This window comes from Leucoraja erinacea, chromosome 1 (genome assembly GCF_028641065.1).
Source record: "Leucoraja erinacea ecotype New England chromosome 1, Leri_hhj_1, whole genome shotgun sequence".
Lineage (NCBI taxonomy): Eukaryota > Metazoa > Chordata > Chondrichthyes > Rajiformes > Rajidae > Leucoraja > Leucoraja erinaceus.
The window spans coordinates 72,183,329-72,209,438 of record NC_073377.1 but is presented as its reverse complement, the minus strand read 5'-3'; the positions used below and the strand labels follow the sequence as shown (position 1 = coordinate 72,209,438).

The window sequence follows — 26,110 nt, the reverse complement described above, 5'->3', positions numbered from 1 at the left end:
CGACTGGGTTGCAAAATCAACAACCCTGGTTTAAATCGAAGGTGGACACAAAATGCTGGAGCACCTCAGCGGGACAGGCAGCATCACTGGGGAGAAAGAAAGGGTGAAGTTTTGGGTCGAGACCCTTCTTCAGATTGATGTTAGGGGAGTGGGCGGAACAGAGATATGAATGCAGTCAGAGACAGTAAGACTGGTGGGGGAACTGGGATGGGGAAGGGGATGGAGAGAGAGGGAAAGAAGCTTTCCCTCTCTCTCCATCCCCTCCCTCTCCCAGTTCTCCCACATCTTACTGTATCTGACTACATTCTATTCTGGTCCCACCCACTCAATAGACAATAGGTGCAGGAGTTGGCCATTCGGCCCTTCGAGCCAGCACCGCCATTCAATGTGATCATGGCTGATCATCCCCAATCAGTACCCCATTCCTGCCTTCTCCCCATATCCCGACTCCGTGATTTTTAAGAGCCCTATCTAGCTCTCTCTTGAAAGCATCCAGAGAACCTGCCTCGATCGCCCTCTGAGGCAGAGATGTCACTCCCCTGACATCAGTCTCTAAGAAGGGTCTCGACCCGAAACGTCACCCATTCCTTCTCTCCAGAGATGCTGCCTTTCCTGCTGAGTTATACCAGCATTTTGTGCCTACCTGCAAAAACACAATCTAGTGTCTATGCCTGTGATTTACTGATCTACATATGCAAATGTTAGTTGTACCCGATGCCCAACCTCTTAACTGATACAGTATATTCAATCATTTATGCTGGTTAAAACTATACAAAATAAAAAGTCAATGTATAAGGTTTCTAGTTTTGGTTCCCCAAATATCAGCAAATGAACAAGTCTGTTTAGCCAATGCTGCATTCCATTCATTTTGGTGTGATGAGGATTGATGCAAAAAAAGGAAAAAAGAGACTTCAAATATACATTCTGATAATCTTTGCCAAATACAATAGAATTTAAATTCTCAAAATGTAATTCGTAATTAAATTTGTAACATGCTACGATAAATGTTCTTAATGACTCATAAGAAAGAAATAAAGGGGAAAATGGGTATGATTAAAAGTGCTTGTGATTCAGCCTTCTGATATTACTGCAATTTCAAAGCAGGCCACATTGTTTATTTTACTGGCATGGACACAAACACTTCTTTGTTTTGCCAATTTCCACATCATTACTGCAATTACAATTTACACTCTGCAGTCAAAAACAGATGTAATTTTCATTAACAAAACAATAAAATTGATGTTGAAATGCTATCAAAATGTCTATATTCCCTCTGAAGCTGATACCATAGCATTTACAGATGTACATTAAAAAAATTATTTCCTTTTATGAAATGGTGGATGTGACAATAAACAAACAGTACTGCCATTTTTAAAGCACAAAGGATTTACAAAGATCAGGAGGGTGTGTCAAACCTCCAACCACCCACCAATTACAGAAGAAGGGAAACAGAAGCAAATTATGATCAAATTAGTTAAATTTATATTGCAGGAGACACTTAAATACACATCCAGATAATGACTGTGTTCTTTAACTTGCAATTCCAAACCCTGCAAGAAGGGGATACATGAAAGATATAGATGTGTAACCCAGAGAAACAGCAAAACAGTTACAGTATTTCACAATCAGGGCAGATCACAGTAAGGAGATCTTGATTTCTGACATGCACATATGATTTGTGACAAATGTTTGAATATTTTTGCACTGACAGTTCTGAGTAAGTCCACCGGAGTCTGGTGTTTTCTGGTAGGAACAAACAAAAGCATAAACCTTTGTTGTTAGGGAAATTATACAAAATGTTGTAGAAGCAAATTAGTCCCACGTTGCCTTTGTCAGAATCTTGGCCAAAAATAAACTACAAGAATTGTTTCAAACATTAATGTAATTATATGCAGATTCATTACACCTGGATTCTAAAAACACAGTAGAGTCAAAATTAGAAAATGAGAATTTTGTCCAATTACATTTTGTTTAAATCACCTTCTGTTGAATGAAATTAAATCTGTTCGGATTTGATTTGTTGAAGTTAAAATCCTCTAGAAACATTTCTTATCCTTGTTTTTTAGTCCACCTATACCACAAAGTACACTCGCGCTACTACCATCTACAATAATATGAAAATTAACCCACTCCAGTTAAAAATGATGGAGAATGTTCTCGCGTCATCTTAAAACAGCCTACGTTAAAAGGCCTGCTGTAAGAGAATGAGGAAAAATGTTTTTTTTAAGCGCTCGGTGCTGTTTCCATTATAAGCTAACACCAATATTTCATTTTAACCATTTATCTACCAAATCAATAAGCCTGTAAAAACAGGGTTTGCAAAGGGGAGAATGGATATATGTGGCTTCACCGTGGATATATCAAGCACAAATTCAACTGATTCAGATCAAACGCACTGTTACTAAACAGAAATGTACGACACCACCAGGCAAACGTGAAATTGAATAGCGCCAATCACTACCTACTTTCTCGGGGTGGGATGGGATAGCCAATTAACAGACCTGGAGGCAGATGATCCGTTATTTGGAATGTAATTTAAGACCATCGATCCCGTAGGACGATGCACCAAAAAGGTGCAGACATAAATCATCAGGTTGCAGCAGATGGGGAACAGAACAGATTGCAAGAAAACAGTGAGATGGAACCCACAAAAACAGGCAAGAGCTGGTGGCTCGGCTCTCCTGCGGCTGTCACTGCACACTGCAGAAATGTAAACATTCAGGCTATTGGCTTCCCATCATTTCTGAAAACATTGCTCCAAAACGATTAATGCATTCAATCTGCTCCGATCCTTCGTTTCCACAACTACGTATCAATATGAACCCATCACGATTTGCCCACATCAAAAAAAAGCACCGATGTAACAACACCTACCACTATCCTTAGTCGACAACTGCAGACTACCTCGCCCGCCCTCGCCTGGAAATGGAGCTGGCAATTTTCCGCTGATCCTGCGGCTGCCCCAGGCTCCAGCAACAATTAACTTTAATGAAATTTGCCCCGTCTGTAACATTACGACCTCTGCAAGGCACCAGACGCCAGTTTACAGCCACATTTCACGGACGTGTTGTAATTCTCAGTGGTAAAGGCACCGCGTCACCTTTACCCAGCTCAGCGTGTGTTTTCATCAGTCCCGCTATTCATCCATCCCTGTGACAGACTCTCTGCACCCGCCCGCCACGCTCCCCTTGTCCCCGGCTTCACCATAACTGTTCCTCCAGTACCCCATCCACCTCTCAACCGTCCGGTATCGATTTTCACCTTAAAGCGCGTCTAATCGTAGCAGTACTTGGGGGAAATAAATTGTTTTTTTTTGTTGAAGCAGCGCAGCGCTGCTGAATTGCAATCGACACCATTACACCGTAACCAGCAATAACCCTAACATTACATTTGTTTCTTTTATAAAGCAGCATTTACTCAAGAATGTATCCGCGGCCGCTACTCGCCGCATCTTCAGAGATTCTGGTTTACAAGAGACAAATAAAACCCGTCGCGGTTATTTCTCACCCACTCACTCCGAATCCGCTTCTGTCACCTCGAAAGCAATCTGTCGACAAGGCACTGCAATTACAGTTTGCCTCAGGTTAGCTGCCGCAATCCCCATCCCCGTTGCCCCCTTGATGGTGACAGAGAGACGGCGACCCTCTCCCTCTCTCTCTGCACCTTCCCCCTGCCCGAGCAGCGCCCGGCTCCCACCCACTCACTCACTCACTCACTCACTCACTCACCGCCTGCACCGTCCGGGCGTCGAACCTCCAGCCGCTGCCAGCACAAGATTCTTCACATTCCGCGCTCTGCGTCCCGGCTCCAGGTTCCAAAAAGCACCGCAATCCCGGAAGAGATTCCCCGCCCCTCTTCTCCCAAAGCAATGCGCAATCCGGCGGAAGTGACCCTCTTCCCAGGGAATGCGTAAACAGTGGGAAAGAATTCCTTGGGGAATAACAGCGAGAAGCTTGTGGGAAATAGATGCCCGCGGGAGTTCAGTTCTGAGCCGGCGGAGAGTTTGTTCCAAATGGAAGTTGCCGGCGTGTACTTCCATTGAAACATTCGCAACTGTGCAGTGGTGCGGCGATTTGTAACCTCGCCCTTACACAACATTAATTTTACTTTTCTTATTTCTTACTCGAGTTGTATTTCTACATAATACGTGTTATCATGAGCATACTTGTTTTTAAATTAAGACCTTTCTTAGAGTGTGTGAATGATGGGGAAGTTAGCAATTCTCTTTTTGAATTGGAAAACGCAGTGCCTGACTAGAAGCAGTATTGCATTATAAGACAAGAGAGTTGGAGACATAATTAAACATTGGAATGGCAAAAAGATGATAGACAGAATTGGAGCAGAATGTTCATTTGGAACGGGAGCATGGTTACATTAGGGCCTTATTCATCTTGTGAAATCATATAACCATTACTTATTAACTATTAGCAGACTAATTATAATTTTGAAAATAGATGTACAGTATTCGTGTTGTGTGATCCCATAACTGATTAGCTACCAGAGCAGACTAGTAATAATGTGAATGCATGTGCAGAGTATAACAGAAGATCAAACCGAATTAAATTATATGAGGAAGATGGATATCCGGGACTAATCTAATGGAAGAAATGAAATACAATTTCATCATGTGAAATTATTAATAGCCAAACGTTCATCTCAGGATCAATTATGACAGCAAACTTCCAAACTGTCTGCAATGGATTGGCTAGGCTCCTACCTGAACCACTGCGCACCCACTGACAATGTCAGACAAGCAGTTTTACAAATAAAGATAGTGAAGCAAACTGAAAGAGTTGAAGCCAAAGTGAAACTAGTATGTTGTGTTTTTGTGATCCTGCTGCAAAGCGATAACTGCAGATGATTAAGGGGAGGAAGCTATAGATAGAGTCTTGTTTGGGGAAAGTTGTGGTTTGGGTTGGAAACTGGAGTTGACAGGGCAGGGATAGGAAGAGAAGCCCTTGATTATCTGACTATAATTAAATAAATAAAATTCAACGATGTTTGACTGCAAAAGATGGCGAACAGTGGATGAGAGAGGAGTTGAGAGTGGGTGTCAAAGGCTGCAACGTCAAGAAGGATGAAGAGATCTGGCGATCCTTGTGACAGTAACAAAGAAGATAACATAACATTTGATTGGAGCTGCACTATACCAGGATAGAGGCATACATTATATTAGTGATTTGATGTACCAGAGAAGGAGTTGGGGATGGTGCCTGTGTACGTTTGGAACAAGGACAGTTTTGCATCTCTATAATTTTAAAACTCTGATCTTGGATGTGTGTGTTTGTATTTATTTGTTTGTGTATAATCGCATCTTCTCGAAAAAACGAAGCCCAACGGTAAAATGTTTACATATGACATATCTAATATTACATATTAGAGATTTATCCCGTGGAGTCCGAAATCGCCTTATCTGAAAAATGTATGCTTTATTTCTCGAGTTATTAATGAAAATGTTCACAAATCTGAAATAACTGAAAAAAACCCCAGAGTCTCTCTGGGTTATATGGTTATAAAAACCCAGAGTCTTTCTCTGATGTCGTCACAATGGATCTGTGCGTTGTGTTCCACGCGCTGTGTGAAGAATGAGCTCTCGGGTCCCTTGGGTCAAGTCCGTCTCGGGTCAGGTCCGTCTCGGGTCAGGTCCCTGCCCCCCTCCTCCTCCTCTCCCTCCCCCCCCTCCTCTTCCCCCCCTCCTCCTCCCCCTCCTCTACCCCCTTTCCTCTGTGCCCCTCCTCTCCCCCTCTCCCCTCCCCCCCCCCGCCCTCTCTCCTCTCCCCCTCTCTCCCCCCACTCTCTACCCCTCTCTCGCTGGCCCTCTACTCTGCTCTGGACCACTTGGACGACAAAAAAGGCTCATATGTCAGGCTGTTATTCATCGATACAGATTGGCATTTAACACAACCATCCCCTCCAAGCTGGTTACCAAACTCGCAGAACTGGGTCTCTGCGCATCCCTCTGCAATTGGATTATCGACTTCCTCATTCACAGACCACAGTCTGTTCGTATTGGTGGAAGTGTGTCAGCTTCGATAACAATCAGCACGGGAGCACCTCAAGGCTGCGTGCTCAGCCCCCTGCTGTACTCATTCTATACTCATGACTGCGTAGCCAGTCACAGTGCGAACTCCATCATCAAGTTCGCTGACGACACAACTGTTGTGGGCCGTATCACTGATGGGGATGAGTCAGATTACAGAAGAGAGATCAAGCAACTGTCCATATGGTGCCAGCGCAATAACCTGGCCCTCAGCGCCAGCAAAACCAAGCAACTGATTGTGGACTTTGGAAGGAGTATGAGGGGGACCCACAGCCCCGTTTATATCAATGGGTCGATGGTTGAAAGGGTCAAGAGCTTCAAATTCCTGGGCGTGCACATCTCTGAAGATCTTTCCTGGTCCGAGAACACTAATGCAATTATCAAGAAAGCTCATCAGCGCCTCTACTTCCTGAGAAGATTACGGAGAGTCAGTTTGTCAGGGAGGACTCTCTCTAACTTCTACAGGTGCACAGTAGAGAGCATGCTGACCGGTTGCATCGTGGCTTGGTTCAGCAACTTGAACGCCCTGGAGAGAAAAAGACTACAAAAAGTAGTAAACACTGCCCAGTCCATCATCGGCTCTGACCTTCCTTCCAATGGGGATTTATTGCAGTCGCTGCCTCAAAAAGGCTGGCAGTATCATCAAAGACCCACACCATCCTGGCCACACACTCATCTCCCTGCTACCTTCAGGCAGAATGTACAGGAGCCTGAAGACTGCAACAACCAGGTTCAAGAATAGCTACTTCCCCACAGCCATCAGGCTATTAAACCTGGCTCGGCCAAAACTCTCATTATTAATAACCCATTATCTGTTATTTACACTTTATCAGTTTATTTATTCATGTGTGTATATATTTATATTATGGTATATGGACACACTGATCTGTTTTGTAGTAAATGCCTACCATGTTCTGTGTGCTGAAGCAAAGCAAAAATGTCATTGTCCTATCAGGGACACATGACAATAAACTCACTTGAACTTGAACTTGATAAGTTTTGTCAGGCAGAGGAGAGTGTTGGTGGGGGATATCTGATTGGGTCTATGTTCATGGAAGAACCTGAGGGTCTTGAGATCTTCCTGTTTGCGAATAGATGTGTATCTGTTCAAGGAAAAACCACTGAATGAGATTGCAGACCAAACATTTTAGAATTGGAGATGATTTTTGCATTGACAGTTAAAAGTGTACTTATTTTTACAAGAGCAATAATGAAAAAACACTGAGAGATAGCTAATATGCAGTAGGTTTAAGAAAGAACTGCAGATGCTGGAAAAATCAAAGGTAGACAAAAATGCTGGGGAAACTCAGCGGGCGAAGCAGCATCTATAGTGACGTTTCCGGTCTCGAAAAAGGGTCTCAACCCAAAATGTCATCTAATATGCAGTATATCATTCCAGAAAATAAATCAGGATAATTTAAAGGAATTCATATAAAATATCTAATAATAATTGAAAAGGGGAATTCTCATCTGTCTGATTTTCCCATATTTATCATATTTACATAATCCAGAGCTACTGATAACATTAACTGACAACATTTCCTATCACCTCCAAACCAATAATAATTTCCAACCATTATTCTTGTGCGAGGTATAGGCTATAACATGTGAGATGTTTTGCTCCTGTGTCAAACTGATTGTAACATACCAGATTCTGGGAGACTTTGATGTGATGAATGTGCAGAAGATGTTGGATGATCATATTGAATGGCAGTGCAGGCTCAAAGGGCCGAATGGCCTACTCCTGCACCTAATTTCTATGTTTCTATGTTTGCTTCTGGGCAAGAATCGAGACGAGGTTTGCTGTTTAAAAATAAGCATAACCTACTCTCTGAGGATTGCGTGTCTTTGGATTCCTCTTCCTCAAAGGGTGGTGGGAGAGAGTCTTTGAGTATTTTTAAGGTTGAGGTGGATAGATTCTTGAAAAGTCAAGACATGGAAGATCATTGGGGTAGGTAGAAAGACAGAGCTGAGGCTAAAATCAGACCAGCAATAATATTATTGAATGACAGAGCAGCCTCTAGGGGCCGAGAGGCCTATTCTTGCTCTCAAATCTTATATTTATACATTTACTTACAAATGATATATATTCTATGTTCATTCCTTAAAATGGTAATATTTTTATATAATGTAATTATCTACTTCATTGCAGAGAAATAACTCCAATGTAATCATTTATAAATTAATACTGTACCTATGTGGCAATTGCTCTAATGAGATAGAAATGCCAGTATTTATAGAAAACTTTCCAATGGGTACAGTGTCCAACCCTGAAAATAATATAGTGGCACTGATTTCATATAATAGGGATCCACTGCTTTGGGTGGGTAACCTTAGCATGCGTAAATTCAGAAGATGAAATCCTGCATTATATGATGTCTTCCCTGCCCCCTCTCCACACATGTCTATGGGGAGGATGGAGCTTTAGTTATAATCTTTCCCTTCACAGGCAAATACCGCAGTTATCTACAATGGCCACTAAATAACTATTACATGTACTTCTGTCTTCATTATATATTGTCGCTGGAGTATAATTATATAGAAAATTACACCAGGGACTAGGCTTTTCCACTGGATGCTGAGAACGTTAAAGCTGATAGTAACATATTTTTCCCTTCTTAACTTGGGACATATTGCACAATCTAATTCTTCACTAGATTCATAGTCCCACTGGTAATATTGATGGTCACGCCTTAGTATTTCCATTAATGTTTTAATTAGGAGGTATAAAGGATTTCTTCAATCTTTTCATTAAATTTTCATTGCTTCTGACAGGTTTTATTAAGACAAATATTACAAAGGTTCGAGAATCTTTCCAGTAATATATAATGCAGACAGAAGCACGTGTAACAGTCAATGGCTATAGTGGGCGACAGCATTGTTTGTCTGCACTGGGGCGGTTTACAACCAAACCTTTAATCCCCACCCCACATTTTCAAATGCAGATAAATGTATCAAATGCATTAAATGTATAATGTTGCATTTCTGACTTGCTATTTTTATTTACCTTAATTTAAGCATCATCAACCTATGTGGTTTGCTCTATGACATAAATAATGGTTTAATCTTAAAAATATATTTTAATTTCTAAATCTTTCAATTGTGCACGTCTTTGCAATGAAGTAGGTGAAGTTACTGTGTTAAAATATTATAAGAAATGAAAAACCAAATCATTTTTGAAAAGAGTTTGCACAATAAGAATCAATGGAATTCCGAGTATCCACATTTTCACTACTTGCACGATTTCCAAGAGTTCAAACAGTTTGTTGCAGATTGGCTTAGCTTTGCACTGGCCAATTAAAATATAATTGAGTTCTTTTTTCACTGACTGTAATTCTTCATCCAGCAAGCTAGATAGTTATTTCTGAATTTAGTCATTTTCTCACCATGTTGGAAATTGCAGCAGCCAATTTATACATAGCAAGCATTCTCAAACATCAATGTCATTAATGTGTTATTGCAGTCTCATAAGGTCAGGATACAAGGAGATTCTCCTGCCCTTTGAACACTACTTATGAATGATTCACATCCGACAGGAATTGATGCTAGGACAAATATTTGTTCTAAAGATGACCTTAATTATATGGCCAAATTCTTTGTCTATGAAATTGAGGCTATCTTAAACTTCCTCGGTCTCTGGAGCGAAGCTTTAAAATAAGTAAAGTATCTTGAAAAGGAACAGAACCAATCTAATCAGAGAAGTGTGATTGTTGGAATAACCTAATAATTGTCATGCAGGGACCAGAAGGGGTTTTAATTGTCTCATTTGCAGATTTATGAATGGTAGAGTAATTTCTGTCAGTTGTTAACAAATGTATCTTCAAAATGTAAAGGCTGGTGGTGAGTAGGTCCAAGCAAATTTAGGTTCACTGCTGAGAACGGACCCGGCAGTCGCCACGAACAAGTAGTGGCCCACTGAGAACAAGGGTAGACCCGGCGGATGAGAATGAAGACCCGGAGGGCTGCCCTCGGCCATGTGCGATGGCAGGCCTGGTTCACCGCTGTGAAGAAGGGCCTGGCAGGCTGCTGCCCACAGGGGGAAGCTCGGAAGCCCCAGAGAGTCGAGGAGGACGACGAGAGACATGTGGAGTCGGCCAGTGGGAGAGGGACTGGGGAAATACCTCCAGCGGCTTCACGGTCAGCAGCAGGAGGCGCCCCCAGGACACAGAGGAGGTTGGGCAAGGAGAGGGACATTGGATCGTGGGCCTGCAGCAGCCTGGGGCTTGCCTGGATCGGGGGTGCTCCAGTACTTCCGGCATGTGCGCCGGGCTGGGGACTTTTTTTGTAAACTGCCTCATAAATGGCAACTGTGCATTTGTGGGTTGTGCAAAAGAATATCATTGCTGTGCATACGTGACAATATCGAATCATTGAACCATACAGAATGTTGTGATGCTATGACCTACAAGCTGCATCACTCAGACCCATCACTTAAATTAGAACAATCTTGAGGCAAGAGTCTGTTGAAAGGACTTGCCTCTTCTTGCCTTCCCTCTCCCTCATTGTAATGCTGCACCAGTCACCAGAATACAGTGTTGTTTTTCACCAGGTGGATCTAATAAGTTCAGTAGCTATTCACAAGATTACACTAAAATAGCTATGTTGCAGCTGTGCTATAAATATGCCTGATAAAATCTTATTCATAAAACAGCAGAAAATCCACAGTTGAGAAATCGACAAAATTTAAAACTGGCAAATAAAACCATTCCTTCTGGCTTGTTTGCTGATCCTGATAATAGACAATAGGTGCAGGAGTAGGCCATTCGGCCCTTCGAGACAGCACGCCATTCAATGTGATCATGGCTGATCATCCCCAATCAGTACCCCGTTCCTGCCTTCTCCCCATATCCCCTGACTCCGCTATTTTTAAGAGCCCTATCTAGCTCTCTTCCAGAGACTCACCACTCTCTGAGAAAAAGTGTTTCCTCATCTCCGTTCTAAATGGCTTACTCCTATTCTTAAACTGTGGCCCCTGGTTCTGGACTCCCCCAACATCGGGAACATGTTTCCTGCCACTAGCGGGTCCAAGCCCTTAACAATCATATGTTTCAATGAGATCCCTCTCATCCTTCTAAACTTCAGAGTGTACAACCTTGTAAATCTACGCTGCACTCCCTCAATAGCAAGAATGTCCTTCCTCAAATTAGGGGACCAAAACTGCACACAATACTCTAGGTGTGGTCTCACTAGGGCTCTGTACAACTGCAGAAGGACCTCTTTGCTCCTATATTCGATTCCTCTTGTTATAAAGGCCAACATGCCATTCGCTTTCTACACTGCTTGGTGTACCTGTATGCTTACTTTCATAGACTAATGTACAAGGACCCCCAGATCCCATTGTACTTACCCTTTTCCCAAAATGACGCCATTTAGATAGTAATCTGCCTTCCTGTTTTTGCTACCAAAGTCGATAAAGTCACATTTATCTGCATTAAACCTAATCTGCCATGCATCTGCCCACTCCCCCAACCTGCCCATCACCCTGCATTCTCATAGCATCCTCCACACAATTCACACTGCAACCCAGTTCTGTGTCATCTGCAAATTTGCTAATGTTACTTCGAATCCCTTCATCCAAATCATTGATGTATATTGTAAGTAGCTGCGGTCCCAGCATCGAGCCTTGCGGTACCCCACTAGTCACTGCCTGCCATTCTGAAAGGGACCCGTAAATCCCTACTCTTTGTTTCCTGTCTGCCAACCACTTTTCTATCCATGTCAGCACTCTACCCCCAATACCATGTGCCCTAATTTTGCCCACTAAATGACTATGTGGGAGCTGATCAAATGCTTTCTGAAAGTTCAGGTACACTACATCCACTGGCTCTCCCTTGTCCATTTTCCTAGTTACATCTTCAAAAAAGATTAGTCAAGCATGATTTCCCCTTCGTAAATCCTTGCTGACTCTGACCGATCCAAATGTTCGGCTATCTCACTTTTATAATTGACTCCAGCATCTTCCCCACCACCGATGTCAGGCTCACTGGTCTATAATTCCTGTTTTCTCTCTCCCCGCCTTTCTTAAAAAGTGGGATAACATTAGCTACCCTCCAATCCCCAGGAACTGATCCTGAGTCTAAAGAACACTGGGAAATTATCACCAATGCATCCACGATTCCTAGAGCCACTTTCTTAAGTACCCTGCGATGCAGGCTCTGGGGATTTATCAGCCTTCAGTTCCATCAGTCTATCCAACATCATTTCCTGCCTAATGTGGATTTCCTTCAGTTCCTCTGTCACCCCAGATCCTCCGGCCACTACTCTATCAGGAAGATTGTTTGTGTCTTCCTTAGTGAATACAGATCCAAAGTACCTGTTCAACTCACCTGCCATTTCCATGTTCCCCATAATAAATTCACCTTTTTCGGTCTTCAAGGGTCCAACTTTGGTCTTAACTAATTTTTTCCTCTTCACATACCTATAGAAGCTTTTACTATCCTCCTTCATATTCTTGGCTAGCTTACCTTCGTACCTCACCTTTTCTCCCCGTATTGTCTTTTTGCTTATCTTCTGTTGTTCTTTAAACATTACCCAATCCTCTTGCTTCCCGCTCATCTTTGCCACGTTATACTAATTTGCTTTAATTTTTATACTGTCCCTGACGCCCCTTGTCAGCCATGGTCGTCACTTTATCCTGCACCTTTTGTATTATTCCTAGAAACACCTGCCATTTTTGTTCCACTGTCATCCCTGCTCGTGTATCTTTCCAGTCAACTTTGGCCAGCTCCTCCCTCATGGTCCCATAGTCCTCTTTATTCAACTGTAACACTGACATCTCCGATCTACTCTTCTCCCTCTCCAATTGTAGATTAAACCTGACCATGTTATGGTCACTGCCTCCTAATGGCTTATTAACCTCGAGGTCCTTTATCAAATCTGGTTCATTACATAACACTAAATCCAAAATTGCCTTCTCCCTGGTAGGCTTCAATACAAGAACAAGCGTCACAAAGGCACTCTACAAAGTCCCTTTCTTGGGGTCCAGTACCAACCTGATTTTCCCAGTCTACCTGCATGTTGAAATCTCCATAACAACCACAGCATTACTTTTACTACATGCCAATTTTAACTCCTAATTCAACTTGCGCCCTATGTCCAGGCTACTGTTTGGGGGCCTGTAGATTAGTCCCATTAGGGTCTTTTTACCCTTACAATTCCTTAGTTCTATCCATATTGACTCCACATCTCCTGTTTCAATGTCACCCCTTGCAAGGGACTGAATTTCATTCCTCACCAACAGGGCAACCCCATCCCCTCTGCCCACCTGTCTGTCTTTTCGATAGGAGGTATACCCTTAAATATTCAGTTCCCAGCTCTGACCCTCTTGCAGCCATGTCTCAGTAATTCCCACAACATCATACTTGCCAGTTTCTAACTGAGCCTCAAGCTCGTCCACTTGATTCCTTATACTTCGTGCATTCATATTCATAATCTGCCTAGTTGAGTTGGTCCTTACCGTCATCAACTTTTTGTTTGACTCCTCCCATTTCCTCCAAATCCAAGACGTAGCTATGGGCACGTGCATGGGCCCCAGCTATGCTTGCCTCTTTGTAGTGTACGTTGAACAATCCTTGTTCAAGTCGTATCGTGGCCCTATCCCTGAACTCTACCTCCGCTACATCGACGACTGCATTGGTGCTACCTCCTGCACCCGCACACAACTCACTGACTTCATCCATTTCACCACTAACTTCCATCCGGCACTCAAATTTACCTGGACCATTTCCCACATCTCCCTACCGTTTCTGGACCTCACTATCTCCATCGCAGGTAACAGACTACTGATCGACATCTACTATAAACCCACTGACTCCCATGGCTATCTGGACTACACTTCTTCACACCCTGCTTCCTGTAAGGACTCCACCCCCTACTCCCAATTCCTCTGTCTATGCCGCATCTGCACCCAGGATGAGGTGTTCCAAACCAGGCTATCGGAGATGTCCTCATTCTTCAGGGAACAGGGGTTCCTCTTTTCAACTGTAGATGAGGCTCTCACCAGGGTCTCTTCTATACCCTGTAACTCTGCTCTCACTCCCCATTCCCTGACTCGCAACAAGTGCAGAGTCCCCCTTGTCCTCACCTTCCACCCTACCAGCCGTCACATACAACAGATAATCCTCCGACATTTTCGCCACCTTCAACGGGATCCCACCACTGGCCACATCTTCCCATCTCCTCCCCTTTCGGCTTTCTGCAGAGACTGCTCCCTCCACAACACCCTCATCAATTCGTCCCTTCCCACCCCCTCTCCTGGTACTTTCCCTTGCAACCGCAGGAAATGCTACACTTGTCGCTTTTCCTCATCCCTTGACTCCATCCAAGGACCCAAGCAGTCTTTCCAGGTGTGGCATAGGTTCACCTGCACCTCCTCCAACCTCATCTATTGCATCCGCTGCTCTAGGTGTCAGATGCTCTACATCAGTAAGACCAAGCGTAGGCTTGGGGATCGCTTCGCCCAACACCTCCGCTCAGTTCGCATTAACCGGCCTGATCTCCCGATGGCTCAGCACTTCAACTCCCCCTCCCATTCCGAATCCGACCTCTCTGTCCTGGGGCTCCTCCATGGCCAGGGTGAGTCCCAACGTAAATTGGAGGAGCAACACCTCATATTTCGCTTGGGCAGTTTACACCCCAGCGGTATGAACATTGACTTCTCCAATTTCAGGTTGTTTTTGCTTTCTCCCTCTTTCCCATCCCCAGCTCTCCCACAGGCTACTGTCTCAGCCTCTTCTTTTTTCCTCCCCCGCCCCCGCCCCCACATCAGTCTGAAGAAGGGTCTCGAGCCGAAACGTCACCTATTCCTTCGCTCCATAGATGCTGCATCACTCGCTGAGTTTCTCCAGCATTTTCATCTATCTTTGATAATCTGTGCTCGGCAAGCAGGCCATTAAAGGCAACTACAATGAGCTGTATTAGGAAACCAATGCACAATTCATTTTTTAGATTTTGTTATTTTAAATTGGTGATGCCACAGTGTCTTCCCTACTCTGGCAACAAATGTCTATTTACATTCAGGTGTTCACAGAAATGAAGAAATTGTTGAGCAGTTGATTAGATCCCTGTTTGTTCCAACAACATGCATTTCTTCAGTTGTTTTAATGTAGTGAAACATGCTAAAATTCTTCACAGTACTGATATTATACAGAAATTGCTACAAGTTAAAGGAATAATTTGGCAATTGATGGTTACATGAGTAGTGCGGAACAGTGGCACAGCAGTAGAGTTGCTGCCTTACAGTGCCAGAGAACCGTGTTCGGTCATGACTACGGGTGCTGTCTGCATGAGTTTGTATGTTCTTCCAGTGACTGCATTGGTTTTCTCCGGGTTCTCCGGTTTCCTCCAACACTCCAAATAGTACAGGTTTGTCAGTTAATTGGCTTTGGTAAGTTGCTAAATTGTCCTAAGAGTGTAGGATAGTGTTAATGTACGGGGTGATCGTTGGTTGGCACAGACGCGGCGTGTTTCCACGCCGTATCTCTAATGTCTAATGTGAAGTCTAAAGTAGGTTTAAAGGAAGAAAGCGGTGGATAGTCTTTGTACTTAGAATAACATTGATGAATTGGGAAAAATGGTAAGGGCAATACCACATGGAATTTAATCCTGATAAGCATGAGATAATACATATTGTGAGGACTAGCAAATCTAGGACATACACAATGAATGGTGGTACCCTTGGGAATACTGAAGAAAAAGAAGATTGTGGTACACATATCCGTGGATGCATGAAGGCAGCACTGTAGGTGGTTAATAAGGCCAACGGAATATTTGCTTTCACTAATAGGGGGGGATAGAATATATGAGTAGGAAGGTTATGGAAGAGGTAGTTGGAATCTGGAATACACTGCTTGAGGAGGTGGTGGGGGCAGGGACTCTCATGACATTTAGCAAGTATGTCGATGAGTACTTCAATCACCAAGGCATAGAAGGTCACGAGGCAAGTGTTGCAAAATAGGATTGGTGTGAATTTGTATTCAATGGTCAGCATAAACCTGTTTGGCCGAAGAGGTTGTTTCTGTGCTCTATGATTCAAAAAAGGAGATGTGATGACATGTTCTCCCTTCGGGCCGCTCTGATCCCCCCATCAGCGACAGGCAGGTCGGAGGAAGCCTATGGTCAGCATCACAAACAAGGACTGGCTGCTGGAAAATACCAGCTCTCTGGAGTATGCTGATGCCACAGGCAAACAAGCTAAAGCTGGGTCCAATTAATGGTTATTGGACCAATTAATCTGATCCTTGTTAGTCCTACCCCTAATAAACCCAGGAGTTCCAGCCAGGAAGAGAGAGGAGGCTCCCCGGGATGAATCCAAGTTTACCTGTGTCTCCCACTGATGATAAGGGACTGTGCCCTTGTGCTAACTGGGATACTCCTGACACTTTTGTTTGGCATTGGAAATAAAGCCTATTGTGTGGGTTTACCCGACTATAAGTGCCAGTGTAGTCATTGCTGATCTGGCATCATGACTGATGCGATAGAGGGTATAAGGCAGAAATACAGGAAGGGAACTTCAGAATTAGACCTCAGCAACTCAAGGCACAGCCATCATTGATGGAAATTATACTATAATAATATTAAAGGAACAGATCGGTATGAAGTTCATTTAAAAAACGTTTCCATTTACTCCTAATATCTAGAGAATCTGTAATAAAATGTGAAAAATACCCTTCAGTGAATGTAGATGAATCTTACTCAATGTTTTCAAAGTGCCCCGTTCTGGAATCAATCTACTGAACCACTTGGCAGATGGGCAGACTAAGGGAAGAGATGACAGGAAGATAAGGAGAGAAGTGGTATGAAGCATGAAACCAGAGGAAAGGATATGGGTGAAAAGGGACATGGGGAGAGGCTCTGTAGGATAATTAATAAATAAATGTGCATCCATTTAGGTATAAATAAATACATATAAATAAATGTGCATCCAGGTAGGACACAAGGAAGAGAGGGTGGGGGAAAGTGGGGTGGCGGAAGGGGAGTCAAAATGGTTAGAAACCAGGTGATTCAGCAGGCCTTAGCGGACCGAGTGCAAGTGTTCAGTGAAATGGTCACCTAGTCTACATTTGGTCAAATAGATGTAAAGGAGGTCACATTGGGAGCACCAATTGCAGGAGATGAGATTAGAGGAGGAGAAGACCTCTTGTACAAGTGTTCTGGTGAGAATACACCTGGAATATTCATTTGTGTGCAGTTTGATTACTGTACCTAAGAAACAATATACTTGGCTTGGAAACAACGGAGCGTAGTTGGAACATCTCTGGAATGAAGCACCAGGAGGAGAGATTGATGTGACTGGTCTACATTCATTGAGCCCTGAAGATCACATTGAGGCACAGGACACAGAGTGATAGCGGAGGGAAAATCTAAAATCCTTCAATAGTCATTAAGAAAAGACAAGGCAAATATCTTTACAGAATATAGTAAATGTTTTGGTATCCTTTCTCAGAAGATATTACTCAATTATTTGATTATATTACGAACTGAGACGGATAGATTTTTAGATGTGATTGGGACTCAGACAGGAAAGCATACTCAAATGATTAGATGTTCTTGCACTGAGGCAAGTACTCAGAGGGCAGGGTGACCTGCTGCTGATTCTCATTTTAATCTTCATAGATTCTGCAATTATTGGTTTTACATCAGTAAGCATAGGAACATAGAACATAGGTGCAGGAGTAGGCCATTCGACCCTTTGAGCCTGCACCGTGATTCAATATGATCATGGCTGATCATCAAACTCAGTATCCTGTACCTGCCTTCTCTCCATACCCCCTGATCCCTTTAGCCACAAGGGCCACATCTAACTCCCTCTTAAATATAGCCAATGAACTGGCCTCAACTACCTTCTGTGGCAGAGAATTCCACAGATTCACCACGCTCTGTGTGAAAAATGTTTTTCTTATCTCGGTCCTAAAGGATTTCCCCTCTATCCTCAAACTGTGACCCCTTGTCCTGGACTTCCCCAACATCGGGAACAATCTTCCTGCATCTAGCCTGTCTGTCCAACCCCCAACCCCTTAAGAATTTTGTAAGTTTCTATAAGATCCCCCCTCAATCTCCTAAATTCTAGCGAGTACAAGCCGAGTCTATCCAGTCTATCTTCATATGAAAGTCCTGACATCCCAGGAATCAGTCTGGTGAACCTTCTCTGTACTCCCTCTATGGCAAGAATGTCTTTCCTCAGATTTGGAGACCAAAACTGTACGCAATACTCCAGGTGTGATCTCACCAAGACTCTGTACAACTGCAGTAGAACCTCCCTGCTCCTATACTCAAATTATTTTGCTATGAATGCTAACATACCATTCGCTTTCTTCACAGCTTGCTGCACCTGCATGCCTACTTTCAATGACTGGTGTACCATGATAACCAGGTCTCGTTGCATCTCCCCTTTTCCTAATCGGCCACCATTTAGATAATAGTCTACTTTCCTGTTTTTGCCACCAAAGTGGATAACCTCACATTTATCCACATTATACTGCATCTGACATGCATTTGCCCACTCACCCAGCCTATCCAAATCACCTTGCAGTCTCCTAGCATCGTCCTCACAGCTAACACTGCCCCCCAGCTTAGTGTCATCCGCAAACTTGGAGATATTGCATTCAATTCCCTCATCCAAATCATTAATATATATTGTAAATAGCTGGGGTCCCAGCACTGAACCTTGCGGTGCCCCACTAGTCACTGCCTGCCATTGTGAAAAGGACCCGTTTACTCCTACTCTTTGCTTCCTGTTTGCCAGACAGTTCTCTATCCACATCAATACTGAACCCTCAATACCGTGTGCTTTAAGTTTGTATACTAATCTCTTATGTGGGACCTTGTCCAAAGCCTTCTGAAAGTCCAGAAGAGACTATGGGAGCCTATCACTTCCAAAGATTTTGTGAACATATATTCAAAAAGTACACCAATTGAGTATCCTACTTGTACCTATATCTGCACTGCTGCAGATTTTGTTGCACACTTTAATTAAATCATTTGCTGAAGTTAGCTTTTAAGTTAAGCTATTTATTCTGGCAGCACTATATTTTCCTACCTTATTTTGCTGAAGGAAATGAATGCCTTGGTTTCCCCTGAAAACTTCCTCTTCCTTTACTGGATCTAAATAAAGATTCAGACATGTTACTCAAACATTTACACTGACCCATTTTGCGGACAAAAATATACATGTTGATCCCATGAATGAGGATATTAAATAGAATTTACTTGCTGAGCCCATTGATTTTTATTTCATTCATCTTTACTAAACACGAGTGTTCCAGACATGACTGCAAGGTGCATGAATAGCGATCTAGAAGGTAATATTTACAAATGTAGTAGAACATTTAATTTGTGTTGAAGAGGTCATTTTATTTCTCAGTGCTGCAGAAAAGCTTATTAATAAATAAAATTGTATAAACATTTGCAAAGCAGTTCCACAACATGAAGCAAAAAAAAGACCTTCATAATTTAGATGCTAACATCCAAAGATACCATGAGACCACTCAGTGTATCTTTCTTTCATTCATTCACCAAGGAACTGGAGGATCCCTGGTTATTTCAAAGTAACTATATATTTGTATTAAGCAAGAGAGTTTACAGAGAGATAGATACACATTATCTGCTACATGCCTACCATCTAGAGACATTCCTGAACAGTGGTGAAATTCTTTACAGGATACACATTCAATATTACATGTTATAAAATGTACATGGATTCTGTTCACATTGGGCTTGCCGCTGAGCTGGTGTTCTCCTTCTGTTGGTTTTGTGGTGCATTCGCCAACACCGTCACATCTTCAAAGTCTTGACCTTTGGTATGGGTTATCCCCTTTTGCTATGTATCATTTGCGGTGTAGTATCCTTGACTGATTAGCACACAACAAAAGGTTTTCACTCTACCTCAGTACACATGACAATAAACTAAACAATAATGAGTAACCTATGCTTTTTGTTGTATTCAGTATTGGTTAGATTAGATTAGTTTAGATTAGATTCCTTTATTTGTCATTCAGTCCTTTCGGTCTGGACGATATTTCATTGCCTGCAGTCATACATATAATAATAAACAACAAAACACACAATAAACACAAATTAACATCCACCACAGTGAGTTCACCAGACAGCTCCTCACTGTGATGGAGGCAAAAGTCTTAAAGTCTCTGTCTCTTCCCTCCTTATTCTCCCTCTGCGCTGAGGCGATCCAGGCCTCCGATGTTGTTACCCCGGCAGGCGATGGTAAGTCAGTCCCGTGGCTCAACCGAGCTCCGCGAACGGGCCGGTTCAAGCTCCGCGGCCCGGGGTGGTCGAAGCTGCCGAAGATGCCGCCCTCCAGTCCAGCGGACGCAACTGTTGCCACGGGAGCTCCGTAAAAAAAGCCTCTGTTGGAGGCTTCATGCTCACAGTGCTTCTAACCATTTGTGAAGGTCGGTATTTAGCAGGTGTGGCACTAGTATGGCTGTCTTCTTTTAGACAACTGAATTCTTCCATCATTTTTTAAATTTTACACTGCTGAAATGATTGCTGCCCATTCCTAACCAGTTAGAACATTGAACAGTACAGCACAAGAAAAGGCCCTTTGGCCCACAATGGCTGTGCCGAACATGATGCCAAGACAATGTCTGCCTGCACGTAATAGACATCCCTCCCTTCCCTGCATATCATATGTCTATCCAAAACTCTCTTAAATGTCACTATTGTATCTGCCTCAGCCATCTCAATCAGCAGCGCATTCCAGGCACTCACCACACTGTGTAAAAAACATACCCCAACATTTCCTTCAAATCTTGCCGCCCTCACCTCAGAGTTATGCCCTCGAGTATTTTTTATTTATTTAAACATTAAAAAAAAATTTATTAGAAGCAATTGCACAAAGATAAAACATTCGGCATCTAAAATTATACAATTATTGTACAGCTTCATTTTTAACCTTGTAACCTGAAAATGAAAGAAGAGACGAAAGAGAGAACAAGAGCGGGAGAAAGTGAGAAGTGAAAAGATAGCTCGAAAAAGCACAAAGAAAAGACCCCTAGACTACCAAAGTTGTGTGGCCCAAAAGTAAGTAGAGATAAAAGAAAAAAAAGAAAAAAGGAAAGTGGAGATATACCTGCCCCTCGTCCTCCCCCCGCCCACCTCACCCAGCCCAGAATCGGATTTAAATTTAGATTTGTGTTGCATCATGCTATCCTTGTAAGAATTCGGTGAAGGGTGTCCATGTCTTGAAAAAATGATCTGGTTTTTCTGCCAAGACTAGCCTAATATTTTCCAAATGTAGTGTCTCGGAATATCAAAAAATCCCCTCCTGAAGTTGTGTAATTTTGTACATGAAACAAAGGAATGGGTTATGGTTGCTTCTTGGAGGAGACATTTATAACAAATAGGGGAGACATTTGGGAAGATCTTATTCAATTTAGACTTTGAGTAATAAAGTCTATGCAGTATTTTAAATTGTATTAGCGAGTGTCTAACATTAAGAGAACAGTTGTGTGTATATATAGGCTTTCCTCCCAACTATCTTTTAAAATTGTTAGACCCAGTTCATCTTCCCAAACTCGCCTAATTATTTCCGACGATGGAGTTTGTATATTTAAAAGGGTATTATAAAGGTACGATATTAACTTATTTGAATCCGACTTTCTATTCATGCATTTGTCTAGTATGTCTGGAACCATATATTGACAGTCTTGTGTGTTTGATTTCACCTAGTCTGGTATTTGAAGATATCTAAAGTATTGGCTACTTTTCAAACGATATTTCGACTGTAATTCTTGAAATGAGAGGAGAGTCCCCATCTCATAAAGGTCTCCCAGCTTTTTAATTCCTAAGCTTTCCCATTGTATAAATGCCATGTCTAAAGTAGACGGTTTAAACGAGGGATTATTGGCGATTGGTAAGAGGAGAGATAAATTTCTCAATTTAAGGGTTCATTTCACCTGTTTCCAGATTCGTAAGGTGCTATGGATTATCGGATTTTTCTCATATGCTGATTTCTTCAGATTTATTGGAGAGAGAAGAATCGTGTCTATATCATCCCTCTCCGTTATTGGCCAGTTTACCTGTTGGCATGTATCGTCCATCCAATAGATTAAATATTTTATGTTCATTGCCCAGTAATACTAAACAAAATTATGGAAAGCCAGTCCACCAATTTTTTTAGGTTTATATAAATGTCATTTATGAATTCTGTGAGTGTTGAAATCCCAGATAAAGTTTGTAATCGCAGAATCTATTTTTTTAAAACGTTTTTAGGGAGAAAAATCGGTATTGATTGAAATAGGTACAGGATTTGTGGAAGGAAGATCATCTTTATGGCATTTATTCTACCTATAGGGGAGATCAGAAGTGTTTTCCAAACTTGAATAAGGGCATTTAATTTGGCGATTAATGGTGGAAAATTTTGCTTGAAATAAAGAAGGGTATTTTCTAGTTGTGTAAACTCCAAGATATTTAAATTTTTCCGTAGCAATTCTAAAGGGAAATTTTAGAATATGTGTTGGGTCTTGAGGTTTTATCGACATAATTTCAATCTTGTTCCAGTTTATTCTATACCCTGAAAAGGAACTGAATTCTTCTATAACATTTAGTATGTTTGAAATACTAAATTGGGAATTGGTAATATGTAATAGTATATAAGAAGAACCCAATTATACATGATACAATAAGAATTTGGAAACAAATAAAATTATCTTTAAAATTAAGAAATTTATCATTGTTAATGCCAATTGCGAATAACGCTTTATTTAAACCATCTCTTATTGATAAAACATATAACCAAAGGGAAAGTTTCGGAATTAAAAGGATCGGGGATATGTATGAAATGGGAAACCTACTATCATTCCAACAATTACAATTAAAATTGAAATTGAAAAACAACCAATATTTTAAATATCTTCAGATTTGCGATTTCATTAAAAAATACATACAAGGATATCAAAAAATAACTGACTTATTGGAAGAAGCAATGAATATTAAAGCTGACACAAAAATTAATATCATATTTATATAATATTATTTTAAATATAGACCTACCATCGACAGAGGTACTTAGAGAAGAGTGGGAACGGGAATTAATGATAACAATTACGAAGGTTACATGGGAAAAGTACTTGATATATATTCACAAATGTTCGATTAATGTAAGACATAATCTAATTCGAGTTAAAATTTTACATAGATTATATTATTCAAAAACAAGATTGAACAAATTCTATCCAAATATATCCCCCATTTGTGATAAATGTTTATCCCAAAACGCAACTATAACACGCTCTTTTGTTTCCTGCATAAAACTTTATAGATTCTGGAGTGATATTTTTGAAATATTTACAACATTATTTAAGATAAGAATGGAACCTAATACTGAAATTATTATATTTGGAATAATGGAAGATGGGAATAAATTGAACACACCTCAACATTTATTTTTTAATATATGGTTTAATAATAGCAAAAAAATGAATACTTAAATTTTGGAAAAATACATCAATACCAACGCTTAAAATGTGGACGCAAGCATGTTGGACACCGCACATCTTGAGGAAATGCGATTCCTCCTAATGGATAAATCAGACCAACTCATAACGAGTTGGTCTCCATTTGTCGTCTTTTTGGAATCATATGGTGCTACACAATTGTAAAAGCTAACTGTTTCAGGACTGGATGAGGGATGGTCAAGATTATAAAGAATGATCTCCTTACTTCTTTTCTTTATGTCTTATTCTCTTTTTCCTATTTTCTTTTCTTCAACTTTCTTCATTCATTCTTCTTTTTTCTTCTTCTTCACACACTATATATCTCACGTCTTTCTATCCTTTACTATCTAATTTCTTTTTCTTATTCTTATTCTTCTTTATTATAACAAAAAAAAATAAGAAGCTGTACATAAAATGTATTATGAAAATATATATTAGGCACTTTGGTGCCATATGATTGTACTTCTAATAAAATAAAATATTAAAAAAAAAATAATAGTACGTTATCTGCATACAGCGATACCTTATTATTAGAATATTTAGTATTATAACCATGAATGTTCCGATGTACTCTTATACTTTCAGCTAAGGGTTTGATCGCAAGGGCAAATAACAGAGGTGGTAATGCACACCCTTGTCTATTGCCCCTGGATAATTAAAATTTAGGTGAGAGTGTTTGATTAGTCAGTATTCTGGCAGTTGGCTTGTTATATAACAACTTTATCCATGAAATAAAATGTTCTCCTAGTTGAAATTTTTGCAATACTGTAAAAAGATATTTCCATTCTACTTAGTCAAATGCTTTTTCTGTGTTTAATGAAATGATTGATGTCTTCTTTTATCGTTCTGCGTGAGTACATTTATTGAACGAGTGTAAACCCAGTTTGATCAGGGTGTATTCATTTATTAACATATTTACTTAGTCTTCTTGCCAGGGTTTTAGCTAATATTTTCTGGTCTGTATTTAGCAGAGCTATTGCTCTATATGATCCTGGCTCATCGGGATATTTATCTTTTTTGGGTATCAGTTGATTCGGCTAAAGTTTGTGGCAACGTCTGTTCTTTAAATGCGTGTATATAAAGGGCTTGTAAGCGAGGAGAGATTAATTCATGAAAGTTTTTATATAATTCATTACTAAACCCATCTGGGCCTGGCGTTTTACCATTATTCAGTGATTTAATATTCTCTTCAATGTCTTTTATTGTGATCTACGCTCCTAATTCTTCACGTTCTGCCGTGTTGAGTGATGAAAGATTGCAATTGTCAAGGAAGTTTTTAATTTTTATCGTTTCTACTGAAGTTTTATATGTGTACTAGACCAAGTGCAGACCCGTTGGGTCTGCTCCCCCAATGGTGTGATCCCCCAACCCAATATTCCACCATGCACCCGTCTCCTCCATTGGAACTGAGCCCGTTCCCAAATGTAAGATTGCAGCCCTCCCCTGCCTGCTGCAGCAGTGAAAAGTTCAGTGTTCCTCTCTTGCAACTTTGTTTCGAAGTGTGTTGGAAGCTGACATGTAAATGGAGAAGCCTGTTTATTTTTGAAATACTTGGGGGTGGGGGTGGGGGGGGGGGGGGGGAGAAGGATTTGATTAAAAACATGTACTTCAACACGACAAAATGAAATGAGGAGCGGATACTTAGAAAGAAAAGCGAAATCTCTACCGAAATGGAAAATATCTCGGAGATTGAGCGTCTGGATTGGGCGTGGCAATGAATCAAAGGAAGAAATGCAGCCGGACGGCCGTACGGCGGCATGGCGGCGGACTGATTTGAGTTTTATATATATACTAGACCAAGTGCAGACCCGTTGGGTCTGTTTCCCAACAGCGTTTGCGGGGGGGGGGGGGAGTAGGGGCTGCGGCATCACACTCAAATTAACCACCCCCCAAACTCACAGGTGGGGGGAGGGGGGGGGGGGGGGGGGTGAGAAGAGGGGAGGGAGGGGAGAGGAGGAGAAGGATACAGGACAGATTTGGGAGGGAAAGGAGAGAGGGGTAGGGGGTGAGAGAGGGGGATGGGGAGAGAGATGTGGGGGGGGGGGGGGGGGGATGGGGAGGGAGGGGAGGAGGGGGAGAGGGGTGAAGGGAGAGACGGGAAAGAGTGGGGAGTGAGAGGGAGGAGGAGAGGGCTAGGGGGAAGGGGGCGGGTGGAGAGAGAGGGAAGGGGGTGGGGTAGAGAGGGAAGGGGGTGAGGGAGAGAGGGAGAGGGGTGAGGGAGAGGGGTGAGGAGAGGGAGAGGGGTGAGGAGAGGGAAACATAGAAATTAAGTGCAATAGTAGGCCATTCGGCCCTTCGAGCCTGCACCACCATTCAATATGATCAAGGATGATCATCCAACTCAGTATCCTGTACCTGCCTTCTCTCCATACACCCCTGATCCCTTTAGCCACAAGGGCCACATCTAACTCCCTCTTAAATATAGCCAATGAACTGGCCTCAACTACCTTCTGTGGCAGAGAATTCCAGAGATTCACCACTCTCTGTGTGAAAAATGTTTTTCTCATCTCGGTCATAAAGGATTTCCCCCTTATCCTTAAACTGTGACCCCCTGTCCTGGACTTCCCCAACATCGGGAACAATCTTCCTGCATCTAGCCTGTCCAACCCCTTAAGAATTT

General features: G+C 41.9%; 1 protein-coding gene across 5 annotated transcripts in view; it reads right to left on the bottom strand.

Annotated features, from left to right (window-relative positions):
- Positions 1–4,077, bottom strand: part of apbb2b (amyloid beta (A4) precursor protein-binding, family B, member 2b) — a 276,260-nt gene extending 272,183 nt beyond the window's left edge. The window contains exon 1 of one of the 5 annotated variants that reach the window (XM_055637131.1): positions 3,721–4,077. The gene's annotated coding sequence lies outside the window, so the exon portion shown is untranslated. Of the gene's footprint in view, positions 1–2,874; positions 3,139–3,507; positions 3,683–3,720 lie in introns of those variants that run through there. The other 4 variants (XM_055637100.1, XM_055637109.1, XM_055637127.1 and 1 more) reach the window with 4 other exon arrangements.
- Between the last annotated feature and the right edge of the window lie 22,033 nt (positions 4,078–26,110).